Source organism: Corvus hawaiiensis, chromosome 2, assembly GCF_020740725.1.
Source record: "Corvus hawaiiensis isolate bCorHaw1 chromosome 2, bCorHaw1.pri.cur, whole genome shotgun sequence".
Taxonomy (NCBI): Eukaryota; Metazoa; Chordata; class Aves; order Passeriformes; family Corvidae; genus Corvus; species Corvus hawaiiensis.
Window position 1 is genome coordinate 32,169,758 of NC_063214.1, and position 18,699 is coordinate 32,188,456.

The 18,699-nt window shown below is 43.0% G+C and overlaps 1 protein-coding gene across 2 annotated transcripts in view; it reads right to left on the reverse strand.

Moving 5' to 3' along the window:
* LOC125321408 (ephrin type-B receptor 5) overlaps nucleotides 1–14,729 on the reverse strand; it is a 66,861-nt gene extending 52,132 nt beyond the window's left edge. Inside the window, exon 1 of one of the 2 annotated variants that reach the window (XM_048294205.1) lies at nucleotides 14,577–14,729. The gene's annotated coding sequence lies outside the window, so the exon portion shown is untranslated. Of the gene's footprint in view, nucleotides 1–14,086; nucleotides 14,507–14,576 lie in introns of those variants that run through there. The other variant, XM_048294204.1, reaches the window with a different exon arrangement.
* Between the last annotated feature and the right edge of the window lie 3,970 nt (nucleotides 14,730–18,699).

The following is an 18,699-nucleotide window of genomic DNA, read 5'->3' on the forward strand; positions in this document are numbered from 1 at the left end:
CACCTGAAGAGCCATAGGGCACCAGTGCTGCTAAACAGGTCAGCATTAATTGAAAATTTTCTTCCATCAGTGCATGTGTTTTTATTAGAAAGGAAGCAGGTTTGCTCCTAGGTTTGTGTAGCCACTTATTTCAGAGTACCCCAATGGTGTCTTGATGGAGGTGGTCATGCACATGACAAACCTAAGAGGGGTCTCCTTAGCATGGAGTGCTTTTTCTTTTCTTCTGGGGTTTGCATGGCACTGATGAAGAACAGTGGTGACTAGATGAATGTATTAATTCTGTGATGGCCACAGGTTCTTCTGGACCTAAGCTTTGAACAAAACCCATCCTTTTCTCAACCTTTTGACTCTAACCATAAAACTTTAGACAGACCTTCACTGAACCATGTTCTAGCTCACTACACAGACAATATGTAGTCACAGATCAGAAAGTAATAGCACAGTGACCCTATCTCCCTCTGACAGATACCACCTGCAGAACCTGACATCAAATTGCACTAAACATTCATCTGAACCATGCATCTGTCTGGCTTCCACGGGAGGAATTCAGGCACGCATTTAGGATTAAGAAAAAAGCTAGGATTGTTCAGGTACTGCACAAGCCTTCTGGAGGAAAAGATGAGGGCCTGACAGGTTCTTCCTCTCCATTAATGGAATGTAGCCATTTCTTTGAGTTCTGCATTTCAAAACACAAGAAAACGCAGAAGCAGATCAATGTCCACCTAAGCCAAGTTTTGTCTGTGTGTCCAGTGCCAGGAAGAAGTGCTGTGTGCAGATGGCTTGCAAGCCTGGCCTCTGTGTGATCCACTTCCCTACTCCTCCTCCGGTATCCACAAATACAAGACAAAGGTTACTAGAGAATATCCCCCAATTCATTCCCTTTAGCATCTCTTTAGGAATTAATCCAATCCCTGTTTTGAACTTATTAACAGATTTGGAAAGATATCTATCCTCATGCAACAAAGTATTTTTACGTATTTTAAATTGTTCTACTAATAGAAGCTGAAATCGTAACAGCGCCAAATTTTTTATGCTTTCAATTCTTCTTATCTGTTCCAAGAACTTTTCCAAATCATCTTGTTTCCTCCCATTGGAACAATGCTTCTTCCTCGTTCATTGTTAACTGACTCCTCTAGGCCTATTTCACAGCAGAAAACATTATATGGGTATAACTTCCCTCTGCTACACTTGATTCCACAGATTTTCCCCGTATTTGTCATACTTCTTCCTCACCTCAAAAATTCTTCAGGGTAGAGAAAATGCTGTACCTTTGAAAACACAGTCTTTCCTCCTCCTGCACATTTTGCACTGTGACTCATATCAGTTTAATATTATCTCTCAGCAAGAACCATTAAAAAGATAAATGAGCACAACATCTGGGAGAGTCAATAAACTACTATTCCAATTAATTTGTGCTGCACACTGATTCATCACATTTAGGCAGAGTACAAAAAGTGGAATTAATACTTCTCATTCGTGATAAATAGGGGATCATGATAGTGCTACACATCAAGCAAGAGGCCTCCCCCCGCCCTTTGCTGCCCCCAGTTCTGTCCTACTGTAATTGCTCCTTTGCCACTGGGATGCCCTTGCAGCAATGGTCATGCATCTCAGTGGGATAAATCTCACAATGTCGTTGTGAAAAGCTGTCACTCAGTGCCTGCCCAACACTCTGAGCATGAAATAATACTGCCTACCTTCTTTCTTGGACAATAATTACAATAACTGCTATTCATAGAAATCTTTCTACATCCCAAACAGGAAGTGAGTGGGGGGAGAGCAACATATAATTTATCACTCAGGGTTTTAATATAATGAAGTTAATGTGTTTTCTTCAAAAAATTCTATTACTGGGGCACATAAGGCACCACAGAAAAATGATTGATTAAATAAATAGATCATTTTGATAGTTGCTGTATATCCTTTTATCTCTGGAACTAATTGAGATTATTTTTAATGACTCCAAAATACTTTGGAAATATCCGAGAGGAGAGTGGAATTTGTCAAAAAAAAGCCTTGTGGATTTTTTACCGTCTGTTCATTAATTTAATTTTGAGAGAAATGCTCTAGATGAAATGTGTAACTAAGTTTAAAGGAATTCTTCCCCAAGAGCATACTTCATAAAATACTTCTTCTAGCTGGCTTGATCATTTGCTTCCTACAGATTATCTAGATAGAGCTGTGTCAGTGTCTATTGGGATCCCTTAAGTTTACAATGACAGTCCAAGATCTGATTCTGAATATTCTCCAAAGAAAGACATTTACTTCCTTGTTTACCACAGAAACACCAGGAGTCCTGAAGCTGATCTTCCATGCTCTGATTATACATTTCCTAGTGGGATCCAAATGAAGAACTTCCACAGCTCTTGAAGGGAAGAAAGAGACGCTTATTTTCATGCATTCTTATTAAACCCCTGAGGCTCGAACAGGGTGTCCAAATTAGAAGCATAATCACTCAAATGACCTCTACAGTCACTGGACGGAGCTGAATCATCTTCACCAGGTAACTAAGAGCTGCACTAATTAAAAAAGGGAGCTATGGACAGCTGAACAGCTCCCTCCCGATGACTCCCCAGGTGCAGCCCGCAGGTATCTGGGGAGATTCCGAGCCTCTGTGAGATCTTTCAACCCACACAGGTGGCCACACTAGCATCTCTTTAGATAACTACAGTGCTTTCCCTTAAATCTCTCTCGTCTGCCACGACACATAGTCAGCTAGAGTAGCCTCACAGCTTAGCTTGTAAATCTAGTCTTTCTTCCTAAGCAAAATTCATTCACAGCTGCTCCATGTTTCTGCAGACTCTCTCAATGCCTCCACATCATGCTTTGCTATTCCTAACAAAGATGGACACTGATCTCTTGAAACTACAGCAATTAAAAAAAAAATTTTAATTAGATTCTTTCTTCCACCTATTAGATACTTTAATTGTATACATATTAAACACAATTAAGTTCCTGAAAGAAATCTCTTCCCACCTCACAAGATTTGACTTCACTGACAATTTTTATAGTGATTTGTGTCGTTTTCAAAGAAACACTGGCAATTATACTTGAGTTTCTAACATTCACACCTGGAAGCACAATCCTGGTTTTATCATATTAACAACATTATAGAATGAAAAATGTGAAGAAATTAATTTTTTTGTATGTAATCCATCACTTGCCTGATAGAAACTCTCCAAAAAAACCCAGGAATTGAAATGATACAGAAATTACCCCCTCTGAATTTTCATACAGTAAATAAAGGAGACTGTACGAACAGGGAGAAAAAGAATTAGCAGCTGTCCATCACATTTCTCTTCTTTGATGGAAAGAGAAGATGACAACTATACCCACTGGGTATGGTTTCACTGTCCTGCTATTGATTTTACTCTAATTTCTCAGGATACTTCTCTCAGTACAACAATGCACAGATCCTTGCACTTTTATGTGGAAATAAATATGTTATCAACTTCAAGTATGATTTATCTTTGACAATTATACTTTCACCTGTACAAAAGGAAGACGCAAGGCTTCAGAGAGGAAAATAAATGCAATTCACAAACTCTAGGGTACAGCAGCAAACCTTTGTCAAGCACTGTGTAAAATGTTGTATTTCCACAATTCTAAGCACAGAATTTTAAGTTTAAAGTACTAGACTTAAATATCCCTGAAGATCACCACATTCTTAACTTCTAGGTGAAAATCATCTGTGGTACTAAAAATTCTTTGAAAATTGACACTTTCTCTGATACAGCTTAAGTTTAAACAAACATCCCAAAATTCACTGAAAGTTTACTACAGAAGACGTTTGAAAACAACAAGAAAAAAGATGCATCCTATTTCGGCATTTAAAAGGGGAAAGGAAATAACACATTTTCACAAATGGTTATTAAACAAAGGATGTGTTACTGTCCTGGTTTTGGCTGGGAGAGAGTTAAATTTCTTCTTCAGAGCTGGAACAGTGCTGTATTTTGGATTCAGTATGAGAATACTCTTAATAACACAGATGTTTTAGTTGTTGCTAAGTAGAGCTTACTCTAAATCAAGAACTTTTCAATTTCCGATGCTCTGCCAGTGAGGAGGTGGACAAGAAACTGGGAGGGAGCCTGGCCAGGAACAGCTGACCCAAACAGGCTGAAGAGATATTCCATACCATGGAATGTCATGCTCCGTACACAAACAGAGGGGAGGTGGCCAGGATCTGTTGATCGCTGGTCAGGGATGTGCTGGGCATCCATCAGTGGGTGGTGAGTGACTGTACTGTGCATCACTTGCTTTTCTTGGGTTTTATGCCTCTCTCTTCCTTTCCTTTCCTTTCCATCATCATCATCATCATCATCATCATCATCACCATTATGACTGCTATTATTTTATTTCAATTATTAAATTGTTCTTATTGTTCTTATCTAACCCATGTCTTTTAACTTTTTCCGCTTCTCCTTCCCATCCCACTGAGGGGTGGGAGGGTAGGGCTAAGCAAGCAGCTGTGTGCTGCTTAGTTGCCAGCTGGGGTTAAACCATGACAGTGACGTAAAGAGAATGTCCCTAAAATCATGTTCTCATCTACTCAGCAGTGCTGATCATGCTTTTTTTTTTCAAGTGAAATTAAAGTTATTATATACCAAGTTCTGATTGCTGATGGGTGGAAAGTGATAAAGAAGCCAAGCACAGTGTCTGCTATGGCCAGACAAGCAATGCCACAAATCAGAAAAATAACCTTGACATTTGCTGACCAAGCCTGCAAATGCAACTGCAAATCTGCACAGACAACCCAAACACAGAGCTGCAAAACAACCTTAAAGGCACTCTCAGGACACTGGAAAAGAAATCAAGGGCCTGAAGGGTTGAGTAGGAGCAAAAGCGAGAGTGGCTTGCAAGACTAAGATATGAGTAAGTCTAAGAAAAGGGATGTTTTATACTAATGCTCTTTCCCATTGTAACTTAAGAATGTAGCCTTACATGGCATGCCTAGAAATATATGAACCAAGATCTATGCACAAATACTAAAAAGATACAATGGAGGGAAAAAAAGGAACAAGCTGAAAATACTTTTCTAAAACTGTTCATTGTGGACCAGTCTGCAAAATCCTTTAGTATGGATTAGTATTTTCTTCAGCTGCAGTAAAGAACTTCATTTTTTTTGTAAAAATATGCTTACTGTCTTCATCTCTAATTTTGCTTTTGACTTCATGAGGGTTTTACAGTAAGAAATATTTAGCATAAGCAGAAAATGCATGTTATTCGTATTCACAGGATCCAAGGTTATGTTGTCTATTGGGATATAGTGGCAGCACTGACAGCCGGTTAAGAGATAATGTTCCTCTTCTATGAGAATTCCCATCATTTTGAAATTGCCTTTCATTCGAGAGAAACTGTCATTTCAAAACAGATTACAGAAAGAACTAATAATATTAAAGCATCTTAATTTAAGTGCAGCTCTTTTTATTAACCTCCATTCTGGCTTCAATGAGGCAGCTTGGGTTTTCAGAGAATGTGCTTCATAATTTAAGGGTTAATTAAAACTACTTTTTTCCATTTTAATCAGTTTCACAGCCTTGGGCTGTCATAGAGCTTGGTTCACAAATTGTTGGCTTCATGCATTTGCAGATAGAGGCTACTTTTAAAACTATTTAATTACTAGCATTATTTATCATCACTGTTTTAATTCCTGTTAAGAGAAGCAAGAATGCTTCTTTGTAAAACAACAAGGCAGAAAAGCACTGAAGCACGATCACTTCACTGACTTTTTCACTGCCTTGACCTTGCTGTCCAGATCTACTCTCCCAGCTTCCCTCCATGCAGATGATTACCAGGTAGCTTCCATCTAGTTAAACCCCCACAAAATTGCAAATACCAGTTTTTCAGTTCATAAGGTTGCCCCAACAGAGGGCTGTAACATAACATATTCCCCAAATGGCAGTGGGAATAAAAAATTATCTTCAGTCAAGCTGATTCCCTTACATTTTGCTGACTGCACCAACAGGCTGTACAATATACAAGCTTTAGTTCCAGCACGTAAATTAGAGCGTTTGATGTGGAAATATATGCACAAAACTAGGAAGCTACGAGGGAGGGAGAAAATGGCTCAGAGAAGAGCTCTGCCACACAGTTTTCATTCTTTTATGACCACTGTTTGCCTAGATGGGAATTCTGTCTGTTCTGCCATTTGTTTGAGTCTCATGTTCATGTTAGGTAATAAAACACTACAAAACAACCCTGCACTGCACTGGTCACACTCTGAGAACTGTACACCAACGCTTACTGCAGTCTGTCTTACAACCATTTTTGCAGGAGATGTTACTACACTGTGCAGTAACAGGCAATCTCTCAAGAACACAAAGAAAAGAACTATGACACCTAGAACTTACTCTGGAAAGGCTTTGAGAAAATAGATGGTTTCTCCAGTTTTGCTGTCTTCAGTTCCAGTCTCAAAATCCATAATATTCATTCAGACTCAGCTGTCTTTCTTCTTAGTGCCTTGGACTTCAGAAACATCTCACTTGGTCTCTAACACTAAGACCTTTAAGACTTTTTATCAACATCTAGATATTTATTTAGTGGACAACGCTAATGATTCATGCTGGTTCAAGGCTTTGACCACGTTTTCACTGTGATTTTGGGAATAGGTTTGCCCAAAACTGGCTCTCGTCTACAAGACAATCGAAAGGGAAATGAAGGAGAAATGGTAGCTTGAAGAAAAGAAGTCAGACGAAGGCTGCAAAGAAGAGATTATATGAATGGGAATGACTGCTTGGAACAATTACCTGAGTTCAGTGAAGCATCACAAGGAGCCCATGTGTAGCAAAAGTGGGTTAGGAAGCTCCACCAAAAATTTGAACTTGCCACTGGCAGAGCCTGAAGAGCAGCCAATTTCATTCTCAGGTCCTTCTCTCCTGCTCCATCCTGCATTTCCAGTTCAATGTTTCCACCCTCAGGAAATGGGAACATTATGTGCCACTAATACTTCAGCAGAACAGAAATAGTCTTAAGAGGAAAAGGGAAGGCCAAGAAGGTTACGGTAGAAAGATATTTCAGGCTCATAGCATCTCTTTCTAACGTATGTTTGTATTATTTTTCGTGCCAGAGATGAAAGCAACAACACATAAATCTCAGAGTTCATCCTGCCTCCTCAGTGTCTCAAAGGCTTATTTATATTTCAGTGTGGATGCTGGGGCTCGCTGCTCTTGTTACATCCACGTCCAACCTCAAAACCAAAGGATTACATTTAAAATGGAGTGAGTACAATACACCACTTCCTTTCCCTGGATATCAACCAGTCTTGGTTGTAACAGAGCAGATCCAAGATACATTTTCTGTCAGGAAGGTAGTCCCTCCCCCAGTTGTTGGTGAGGCTATAATAATAGAAATGAAACGAGGGGGATGGGCATCTTTATTTAGACAACATCTGGCCTACAGTCCCCGGTCAACTGCAGGATTTTTTGGCTGTATAATTCCTTAGGCTTGCCTAGTCATATTTTTAAATGTCATTAGCAATATGGCTTCCATGACTTTCTACAATCTGTGTGAACCTTTGCTGGAAGAAACCACATCTTAATACTGAACCCAAATCCATCTGCTTTGGGCAATTTGAGCCAGCCCTTTGCCTAGGAACCTGCCAACAGTCTCCCAGGTAGTCTAGCTACTCCAGGGCAAACTCTTTTCACTCATCAGTAAGCTAGTTCTTTTTAATAGCATTTTAGAAATTCCCTATAGTCACCTAATCACTTCTGTTGTTCTTCACTGAGCTCCCAGTTCATCAGTGCTGTGGCAGAGAAGTTCACACAGTCAAACACAAATAGTCTGTGTGCATTTGCATTAGTGCCATAAAGTCAGGGACTGTCCAATTTCAACACCTCAGGTTCAGAGGCACAAAAGAAAAAAAGCAGAAAACACCAGGCTGATCTGCTATGATCTGGGTGGAGAAGGGGAAAGCTAAGTCTTTCTTAGAAAAAAAAATAATCTAAAAACTGATTTTAAAAGAACTTTCTGAGGGTTATGGGTAAGTTCCCTCTTCCCACTCTGATTTCTGTACACACAACTCTTTACAACGCTATTAGACACAGTGGGCTGGTACAATCAGCCAAGAGAAGCAGGAAATGAACGACTATTCAACGAGCCTATTCTGATCCTTTCCATTAGGGCTGTAAGTGTTAATTTATCAGACAGAGTAAGACTTGTTTTAGCTCAATTCTTTTAAAGAATTGAACATTTTTATTTTTAATCTGTTTCCAAAGATGGATTTGTTTTCTTTATGCTCTGTCATCACACACACTCTTTTTGGGGTTCACATAATCAAAAGAATCTATTCGGGAGACAATTTTTTAAGCTATTCTTTTCAGGTAACAGGGATCTAGTCACTAATTTGATTTCACAGAATCATAGAATCATAGAATGTTTTGGGTTGGAGGGGACCTTAAAGATCATTTAGTTCTGATCCCCCTGCCATGGGCAGGGACACCTTCCACTACCCCAGGTTGTTCCAAGAACCATCCAGCCTGGCCTTGAACACTTCCAGGGAAGAGACATCCACTGCTTCTCTGGGCAACCTGTTCCAGTGCCTCACCACTCTCTCAGTAAAGAATTCCTTGCTCTAAACCACCCCTCCATCAGTTTAAAGTCTTTCCCAGATGTTTAATTGCTTACATGCCCTTGTCAGAAGTCCCTCTCCAGCTCTCTCGCATCCCCTTTAAGTACTGGAAGGCCACAATAATGTCTCTCCAGAGTTTTCTCCACTCGGAACAATCCCAGCTCTCTCAGCCTGTCTTCATAGAAGAGGTGCTTCAGCCCTCTTTTCTGGCCCTCCCTTCATGGCACTCCATCTTCTACCCGAAGACATCCTTAGTTCTTGCAAGAACCTGCAGCTCTCTGAGACCATCCAGAGCCACTTCTAAGTCAAGACTGGTAAAATTATCCATGAGAAACACACAGCTGTCAACACGATTCTTGCAGTCAGCTAAGAGGACTTCTGACTGAAACAAGGAGCACAAGTCATGCATCATTCCCATTACGTTATTTCACCAAATGTCTTTCTGGTGCTCAGCCTGGAGCCCCAAGCAAAAAGGTAGCTACAGTAAGGCTCAAAATGAAGACTAATTACTCTTCAGCATCTGACTCCACATACATGTCCCAGCAGAACAAGGCACGCGCAAACTAAGAAAATTCCCTCTGTCAAGCCTCAATCTATCTCCTGGATTTTAACAGACTGCTGATTTATACTTAAGTCATCAGGATTTGTTCTCACATCATGTGGTACTGCATCTTTATGTATTTCTAACATGCTTAGATACTGGAAGAGGAGAAGACCACTAAGATCCTCTCTGCACTAGCAGTGAAACAAACATTCTTCAACTACTCCATTCCTGATACTGTAGTGATGGCAGTGGTTACTGCTGCTATGGTAGCCCCTTTAGGGACAACACATGCACCGAACGGGATTAGCAAACTCACTGAAAAGTGAAAATGTCAGTACATAGTTGCATTCCCATTGCTGCTGGCACCAGCTGAAAGCCTACTGACATTAGGAAGGGAAGGGACTATCTGGGAGACAACTGTAAGCATGCATCCCAATCCAGCTGTGCTTCCAGCAGCTTCTTCCTGGCTCAAACCCAAGGAGGAGTAATTTAAAACATCTTCCTGGTGCAGAAAGCATTCCAGATTCTGCGTACTGGAATGAAATTGATCCTAGCTGTGCGTGAAACTTAACATTTGGAAATTCAAACAGTCTTATAAACAGTTCAGTTTGAATTTCCAAATTGAATTTATTCAAAACCTGCCCAGAAATCTCTGTAATATTGTCTCTCTTGTGACATCCCACTCTCTTCTTAGAGAATAGTTAGGAAGATAAGAGAGTTCTGCCAAGGAACCATGCTTCCATTTGTAGACATCCTCAGGATCTGAGAGAACCTGTGGTAAGCCTGATGCTAAAGCCTTCCACACAGGCGTCTGTATCCTACACACTGCCTCTGAAGTGGTCAGCTGGGCCAAACAGATTCATATCATGTGAATGTTTTGCAGTAAGTGGGAGAGAGATCAGGTCATTTAGGGAGCTTTGAAAGCTTTACAGTAACTTGGAGAAACATCAGCATGCTAAAACAGAAATATCTTACAAAGAGTCAGTAGTTCTGAGTCTTTAGCTTCTAGGGTTTAATTACATGATTTAGACACATTGGATATTTTCCAGAGACATGGCATAGAGCAAAAAACTGCACTTGGAAACTTGCAGAATCAGCAGAGGAATCATTCACTTGGCAAGCTTAAGGAGACAGGGGGAAAAAAAAAAAAGCCTGTCTGAAAATGAAGTCATGTATGTTTCAATGTGCAGGTCTGGGCTGGCGAGAATTTCCATCCTAAGGTGAATCAAGACCTTAAGGATTCAGCTTTCATATGTAAGACTATAGTTTTCAGGCTGGATAGGCTGTGTTCTTATAGTACCCAGAATCTTCTCTACTGCCAGGACAGCCCTTTTTTCCGCTCTTTGCCCATAGCTGTGGGCACACACGAGCATGCGCACACGTGCGTGCATATGGGAGTGGGGGTGTGCACGTGAAACGTTTGAACAAAAATCTTCTTGACAAGCAGGCCTGAGTAGCAGAATGCACAGGGGCCTCTGTTGGCATGGAAAATTGAAACCAATGACTAGAAGATCTTTTGGCAGAAGTGATCTCAAGAACAACCTTCAAGTAGGACCTCTGTGACAGAAGCATCAGCTTGCTCCATGGCGACTTTTTAAGAGGCAAGACAGCACCTTCAGTATAAAATAATGTGCCAGGATCTCCAAAAAGTACACGTTTTAACTGCATTTTTTAAAACACAACATATACTAACAGTACACTTCCAATAATATTCTATTTCTGGTGGCAGAGGAGTATTTCTTCAAGCACAACACATGCCTCTGAGAAGGAAGTACTAGTGTAGTTCTTTGTTAAGTTTAAAACTCCTTGTATAAATCAAGTGAGAGAAGAGTGACAACATGAAATGGCTTTTTCTTACTCAGACTTGCTGCTCACATGTTTGACTGCTGTGGCTGACACAAGCAATTAAGGAGTTTTTATCCTTTTGGGGGTCTGTTTACACAGCACAGTTGGCAGCACTGGAGAAAGAGAGCTAGTATGCTGTTGTACAACATCTGCAGAATTATTTACAAAATACACCTGTGTTACACTTGTGTACACCCCTGAAGCCCATGACACTTCATGGTTGCCAAAGAGAGCAAATATGGAGAGAAGAGTGATACCCAGCCCAAGACTTAACAGGTAGAAGCTAAAGTATAAGGTCGTAATGAGTTGGAAAACTGCTGAACGTGTGGAGTCAGTAGCTGGAAGAAGTACATTACCTGCACTTCTGCAAGATGATACAAAGCTTGCTAACAAAATCAAACTCAACAGCAAGATAGAATAGTAATATAATATTAAATCAGGTTTAAGCAAAAAACCAACAACAAACAAGACTAAATAATGACAATATTATAGGGGCTCATCAGTTTCCCCCTAAACCCTTAATCTGCTTTTCACAGAAATAAGTCTTTGAGCTTTTTGAAAAAAATCATCACGTTTATGACCAAAACCAGCCAATCTGGAATATTCTTAATAAATACTTCTTCATGACAGCACCCTTTTTGGGAGATACTGCCCTCTTGTTTGGTGGCTAAATGACATTATAAAGCTCTAGCTTGACCATACACACCCATTTGTACTTCTTCCACCTTCTATTGTTTATGTGTGCAGTAAACATATGCAGTATGGCCACAGACATGAGAAATTAAAATATATTGTGCAACCTTATGTGTGCTCAAAAAGTACTCTGCACTAATCTGTAGGGACTTTAGGATAACCCTCTACAAAGAGACTGCTGATGGACAATGAAATACAAGGAAACTAAGGTTTTAGGGAGAGCAGATCTGGAGAGAGGAGCATTCCTGCACCAGAGGAAAAGCATGCATAAATCTTCTACAATTCAGGGAGGGAGAGTTGACCAAAAAAAACAACACTGTCTTAATTGGAAGCACACAAGATAAGGGGGAAAAAATATACTCATCTCTTATATGATCTTTTGCATATGGCACATGCAGTATCAGAGGGGAGAAGGGGAAGACATCTGCACCTGGGCACAAAGAGGGACGTACACAGCGAATTTGTACAGGCATAAAGAAGACAATTCTCAATGGACTGAGCGATCAGCTCCCTTGTCAGATACATGTGCTGGTAGCCTATGGGAGCATGCTGGAGAATAAGCAGCTGTCTCCTTGGATCCACCAGCTGCCTTCCCCCAAAAAAAGATTTACACTGTGCCATTGGTCAGCCTCCAAGTAAAATACAGAAGGCGAAGACAGCAGCAGCCTTGGGCGAAAGAAAAGAGAAGAGACATCTCTTCCCCAACCCCCTCCAAAAAGTCTCCACAACCTAAGCTGTTCTTGCCACAGGTAACAGCTTGGAAGAGCTGAGAACCTCAGAACAACGCAAGAAAACATGCCTTTGTAGGGTTTCTGTGATGAAATTAGAAAGAGATACAATCCTACTTCATACAATCTCCAGTGCCCCAAAGTGATGGTATTTCCAAGTATCAAAACACATGGCCATGCAAACAATTCTGAGAAGCTCAATGCAAGTGCAAGAATGTCAAATAGAAGAGAACTCAGAAGACAAGAAAAAAATGTCTAGTGGCTAGAGGGACACACAAGTCAAGGAATTAAAAACTGCACATGCGTAATTTGGCTAAGAGAACATACATGCAAAGGGCAGTAAAGGAAAGGATGCAATTATGTGCAGTTATCTGAAACTTGCCAATACATCAGCACAGCGAACTGAAGTAGTGCAAGGTGTTGAATTTAGGGAATGAACTTCTAGAGAAAAACAGTATTTTTTTTTCTGCAATGAGATGGGGTAGCATCAGAAGAGGATTATTAGATTGTGGATTATCTTTTCCTTTCCTTCTCCCAAAGGAACATCAGCATTGAAATTATTTCAAATCAGGAATGAAGATATACCTAAAACCAGCCAATAAATCTTGTACTAATGGCTTAGGGCAGCTGGATCAGCTGTAACTAAACAAGAGGTGCATCCACATCCAGTTTCACGTTTCTGATTAGAACCCATACAACAATGAAAAAGGAGGTCTCCTCCTCCATCCCAGATGAGGCTACAGATTTGTCCCTGTAACAGATGCATCTGGTGCCAGCTACTCTTCTTGACTTTGTTGTTTCCATTTGCCCTCTCACTCCTCTTCATCATGAATCTGCATGACATGGTATCACTGCTAGTGAAGGATGCCCCTCGGGAGATTTGCTTCCCCACCTTTACTCTCTGGTTTCTGGAACTTGTAGGAAAGGCAGGTGATACTCACTCTCCTCCCTGGCCAAATGAGTGTGGTAACAGCAAGAGAAACTTCAGAGTAAGTGAAATCATCTCAGTGGATCCCACAAAAGGCAAAATTAAAATTACCCATCACAACAGCCCCTCCCACATTCACAGATTTATTTAGCTTGAGTAGTAGTAACTTGCATCATCTCCTTGAAAAATAGCCTAACATGGCTTTTCTCTGCCACAAGCACTCATACAGCCATCTGTCCCCCACAAGAGCGCTGAGCAACCCTACCCACAGACAAGGCCACACAGCCTCGCTTGTGTCGTTCCACGAGGATCGGGAACCGGCACCAGCATCCATCAAACCCTACTTCAGAGACTTCAAAGGCAGCTTTTCCCTATGGCTCTTCAGGGGGCTAGAGAGACGGAAAACACCGCTCATGGGAGCAGACCAAACGCACCATGGCTGTGTGGAAGGACTCTGGGTGCGATGGTAACCTCCGTGAGCAAGAGGCCGTGACCCGACTGCCCACATCTGTCCTCCCCGCGCCCACAGCCGGCACCTGACAGCAGAGGCGCGCTCGGGGGAGAGTCCCGGTAACGCAGCCTTTGAACAGCACGCACCGGGAAAGGAGGGAAAAAACATGACCTGAGGAGTTTGAACCCCTTTCTAAGTAGTCCTCGTTTGTTCTGTGCCCCCTCCCCCGGATGGCAGAGACCGGCGGGTAACCCGCGACCACGTCCCGCTCGCTCCGAGCGCTCCGGCCGGACTCACAATACCCGTCCTCGCCCGTCCGCCACGGTACCTTGTGCAGGACTCCAGCAACACCCCCTCCACTTCCCAGCATTACTCGAGCAGTGTTCGCAGGAGCCCTTCCCGCTAGAGCCGTGCCGCCCGGCCTCCCGGCATCAGAAAAGTTGGACAAAGACCATTTTCACGGCGCGAGTCGCACCATCCCGGCGGGCCAGCGCCAGCTCCCTCTCGCTCCGCGCCCAACGCCGCTTTGTCCCCCGGCCCCGGGCACAGCCTCTGGTCCTCGCTCGACGTCTTTCAACAAGTCGGATGCTTGTGAGCAGTCCCGATCCTTGCGCTCCCCTCCAGGCCCTTCACTGGGAATGTCCTCTCCCCGCCCAGGTTTCCCCTCCTGCAGGAGTCTCTCTTCCTCTCGCTTCCCAGAATCTGCCTTGTCCCTTTCTCCCGGCTCCTCTCTCTCTCTCTCGCTTTCTCTCCCCCCTTCCCTCCCTCCCTCCCTTCCTCGTCGTGCCCCTCCTCCATTCTCTCTCCGCCCCCCCGACCTGCTTTCCTTCGCAGAGGCCCAGCGACGGCAAATGGGGGTGGGGGCGCTGCGGGATCCCGCACTCCGAGGCGGCTGCAGCCACTCCTGTCACTTCCGCGGCCATCGCCATCCTCTGTGCCGCACGCCCCGCCGGCTCCCCCGGCCGCACGCAGCCTCCCCTCGGAGCCGCTCCGCTGGGCGGGTCGCTGGGCGGCACCGGCTTCCCTCCGCGATCCCAGCCTGTGCTGCCCGACCTCTCCTCCTTTCCCCCACCCAGCCTCTTCCAGAGAGGGATTTTCCAAGCGGGTCTTCCCTCGCCGCCTGCTTTCTGGGGATCCCGAGCGTGGCCGCAGCTGTGCCTGCCCCAACCTCTGCCCAAGCTCCTGCCCCAGCCCCTCTGCCCCTGCCCCTCTGCCCCTGCCAGGTTCAGGTTAGGAGGGACAGTGTGGCTGTACAGGACTAATCCTTGGTCAGTCTCTCTTGATACTGTTGAAACCCAAATTACTGTGTGGCATCTCCTGTTGTTCTGCCGGACCCAGCCTCAAGTTAGTGCATCTGTGCTTGCTTGTACTCCACCTCCAAAGCTTCCTTTCTACTCAGCCCGGGTGAGTTGCCTCTGGAGTTGCAGTGTCCAGTTCTGGGCTCCTCCGTCCAAGAGAGAAATGGAGTTCCAGGAACGGGTCCAGTGGAGGGCTACAAAGATTGTTAACAGACTGGAGCACCTTTCCTATGAGGAAAGGCTGAAGAAGTGGGGCCTGTTTAGCCTCTAGAAGAGATGTCTGAGGGGGGGACCTTAGCAGTGTCTGTAAGTATCTGCAAGGAGGGTGTCAAGGATAGAGACAGGCTCTTTTTAATGGTGCCAAGCACTAGGACACAAGGCAACGAACAGAAACTGATGCACAGGAAGTTCCACCTGAACATGAGGAAGAATATCTTCACTGTGTGGGTGACCAAGCACTGGAACAGGTTGCCCAGAGAGGTTGTGGAGTCTTCCTCACTGGAGTTATTCCAGAACCATCTGAGTACAATCCTGTGCCATGTGCTCTGGGATGACCCTGCTTGAGCAGGGACGTTGGAGCAGAGGACCCCTCCCGTGATCCCTTCAGCCTGACCCATGCTGTGATTCTGTGAAATGTCACAGAAGCTAGCTAGGCACTTCTTCGATTCCAGGCACTGACAAACCTTAATTGTCTGGGTGAATCAAACAGGGTTCCTCAGTTCTTCCAAAGGAGAACCTCAGCTTCCAATGTGGAAACAAAGGACTTTGCATCTTTCTTGAATAATCTTTCTGGGTGTCTCCTGTTTATTGCTCGTGCAAGAACAAGAGTCTACCTACTCATTTTGCAAATGTCACTGGGCTGAAAACAGAGAAATGCTAGAGGATGAGACATACAGCATAACCCTCTGCTCATTCCTACCATTCAGTGAGTTACACAGCCAAGCAGCAGAAAATGAGGGAGGGTGCAGTGAGCTAAACACAGCGTGCATTAGGACTGAAAGGAAAAGATATCAAAACTCAGTGCCTTACAATTCATAAATACTTCTGTGATAACACAGAGCAGAATTTTGGGCTTCTGTTGCCAAAGTAACTTCCTTTGGTTTGAAGTATGAGCTTCACAATACGGACAATAGAAAGTGACTGTGATTCCCTTCCACGTAAGACACTGGTACACATACAGAAGAAAAAAAGCACATTGAATAACGTTCTGCTTAAAAGAAGTACCACCAGCAGACAGTGACACATCTCAGTGTTCAGAAAGCTAGGGCTAGTTTCCACAGAACACAGCCTTTCCTAGCAGTTCTGTATATATGCAGAGTAACACAAATACCTACTTCTTCCCAGACAGCATAGTTTCTTTCTTAATCCTCTCTGTGGGGGTTTCTAGACACCAATTACAACAGACCTCTTTCCTTCCAACTTCCCTCCCTCTCTCTCTCCGCCCCCCCCCCCCCCCCCCACCCCAATATGATTCTAAAATAAATTTACTTTAGGAGAAATTGCAGGTATTCCACTCCTCCTGGAATCTGGTCCTTACTCAGTTGGGTAGTAAATTTTTGCACATATGTTTTCCTTTCTTCCTCATTTTACTACTGTGAGGAGCATCTGGCCCCTAGAAAGGAGCAGTGGGACTGTACCATTGCACCGGGGTCGGGAAAGAGGTTAACTAGCTGCTTTGTTCAATAGCTGCAGAAACACTTCCTCCCCTTTATGGTAACGGAATATTCCCCCCAAAACCTCCTCCTCCTCCTTCTTGTGGAATGAAAGCCAAGCATGAGCGAACTGCTCTGAATGAGGAAGTCTGGGAAAAGTTCCTGTGCACGCGTGCACATGCAACATCCAAACCCTCTTTAAAACCTCACCTGGTGAAAGGCAAGCGGACAGTCAACCTTTTACGAGGGATTAATTTTTATGTCAGCGTTTAAATGTTCCTTCTCCAATGTTGCGGCATTTTGCGATGCTGCAGAATTTGTATCTTAAAAAAAAAAAAAAATCCAGTATCTGAAATCTCCCTCTGCTAGGCAAATTATCACACCCTACCAGAAAAACTCAGCCCTCTCAATATATAAACAATCACAGCTGACGTGACAGAAACAGAGGAGAAAAAGCTCTCAATCCCAAACTACCACGGATTCTCAGGACAGTCTCTAAATGTGACAAAACCAGTGTATCTCATGCAACAATGTGGCTTCCACAATATAGAGCTGTGATCTCCAAAGTGGGGTGCATGCACCCCAAAGGGGTATGCAAGGCAGCCCATTGGGGGGCAGGAGGAAAATATTAGAACTTCAGTACTACATAATTTATAAATAAGTAAATATATGCATAACGGGGTGTATGCTAAAGCCTTTTACTAAGAGGGGTACATGATCAAGAAAGTTTGGAGACACTGATAAAGACAATCATGTACTCCAAATTACACAGACAGACATTCATTTTATAGACACACAATTCCACACAATAGTGAGTTTCAAATGTCCAGACACACAAACAGATCTCATAATATTTAAAGTTGCAGTTATTAAAACAATGGTCAGAGCAGCAAAGCGTAATTCATTTCTCAAATACTCTCCTCACTGTGTGAAACATGTTAGGTCTTGAAGAGAAAAGAATTGGAATGTGCAGGGCAGACCACACAAACCAAAGTGAAGAAAACCACCCATGAGAGAATAGCTGAGGAGGATAAAAGGGAGGGGTGAGGCTACGACAAGGGGAATAGAGTTTCAAAGAAAAAGGAGAGAAGAAGGAGGGTAAGAGTGAGAGAGATGGGAGACAGAGGTAGAGAAAGCAAGATACACACAGAGCGACTATAAAAGACAGACAAGGAAAGAAAGGGATGTGAAGAAGAAAGGGAGGAGCTGGGAACAGCAAATAGAATAGCAGGCAGAGGAAAGAATAAGAAGGGTACTATTTATACATGAGAGGACATGTTTGACAAGCAGTTTTGAAGCAGAACTATTTAGTGGATAAAATCTTCAAGAAGATTTTTTTCAAGGGCAGATTTATCACTGCAACTGTCTGAAATAGCACATTTTCCTTCACAGATTTCTGAAAAATAATCATACAGAGCAGTAAACTAAAACCTTATAATATCCTTCTGGATACCCTATATCCAAAGCCTTGTTGTTTTGTTTGTTGCTGTTTGGTTAAGTACAAAGGTATTTTCTCCCTAAGAAAGCTTGGCATAGAAAGAGGAGAAGCTTACAGAAAATTCCTAAGAGATAACTGAAGATAATTTGGGGAAGCACAGAAGTGCAAAGGACTGACGGGCAGCTCAAAATGGAGTGTGAAAAACCAGACCCTGCACCTTTACAGTCTCCACATCGGCTCTTGGCAACATTAGTATACAGACATGCTTTTTAATTTTTTTCTTTTAATCTTTATCACAAATAATGAGATTTTCTACCAGCAAAAAGGCTTCTGGATCTCAGTTCTCCCTTGAAACAAGCAGTGTGCTTCTGCTTACAGACCAGACTTGTTCTCTTTGTTCCTTCTTTGCCATCCTGCACTTCTGCTTAGGGCTTTGCTTATGAGCTTTAATGGAAATAAATGCCAAGAGGAGAAAAACCTCAATCTACATTAGCTGACTATTCACCCACCTATTATTTTTAATTATTGTTTTCATTAAGTATGTGTATCAGTT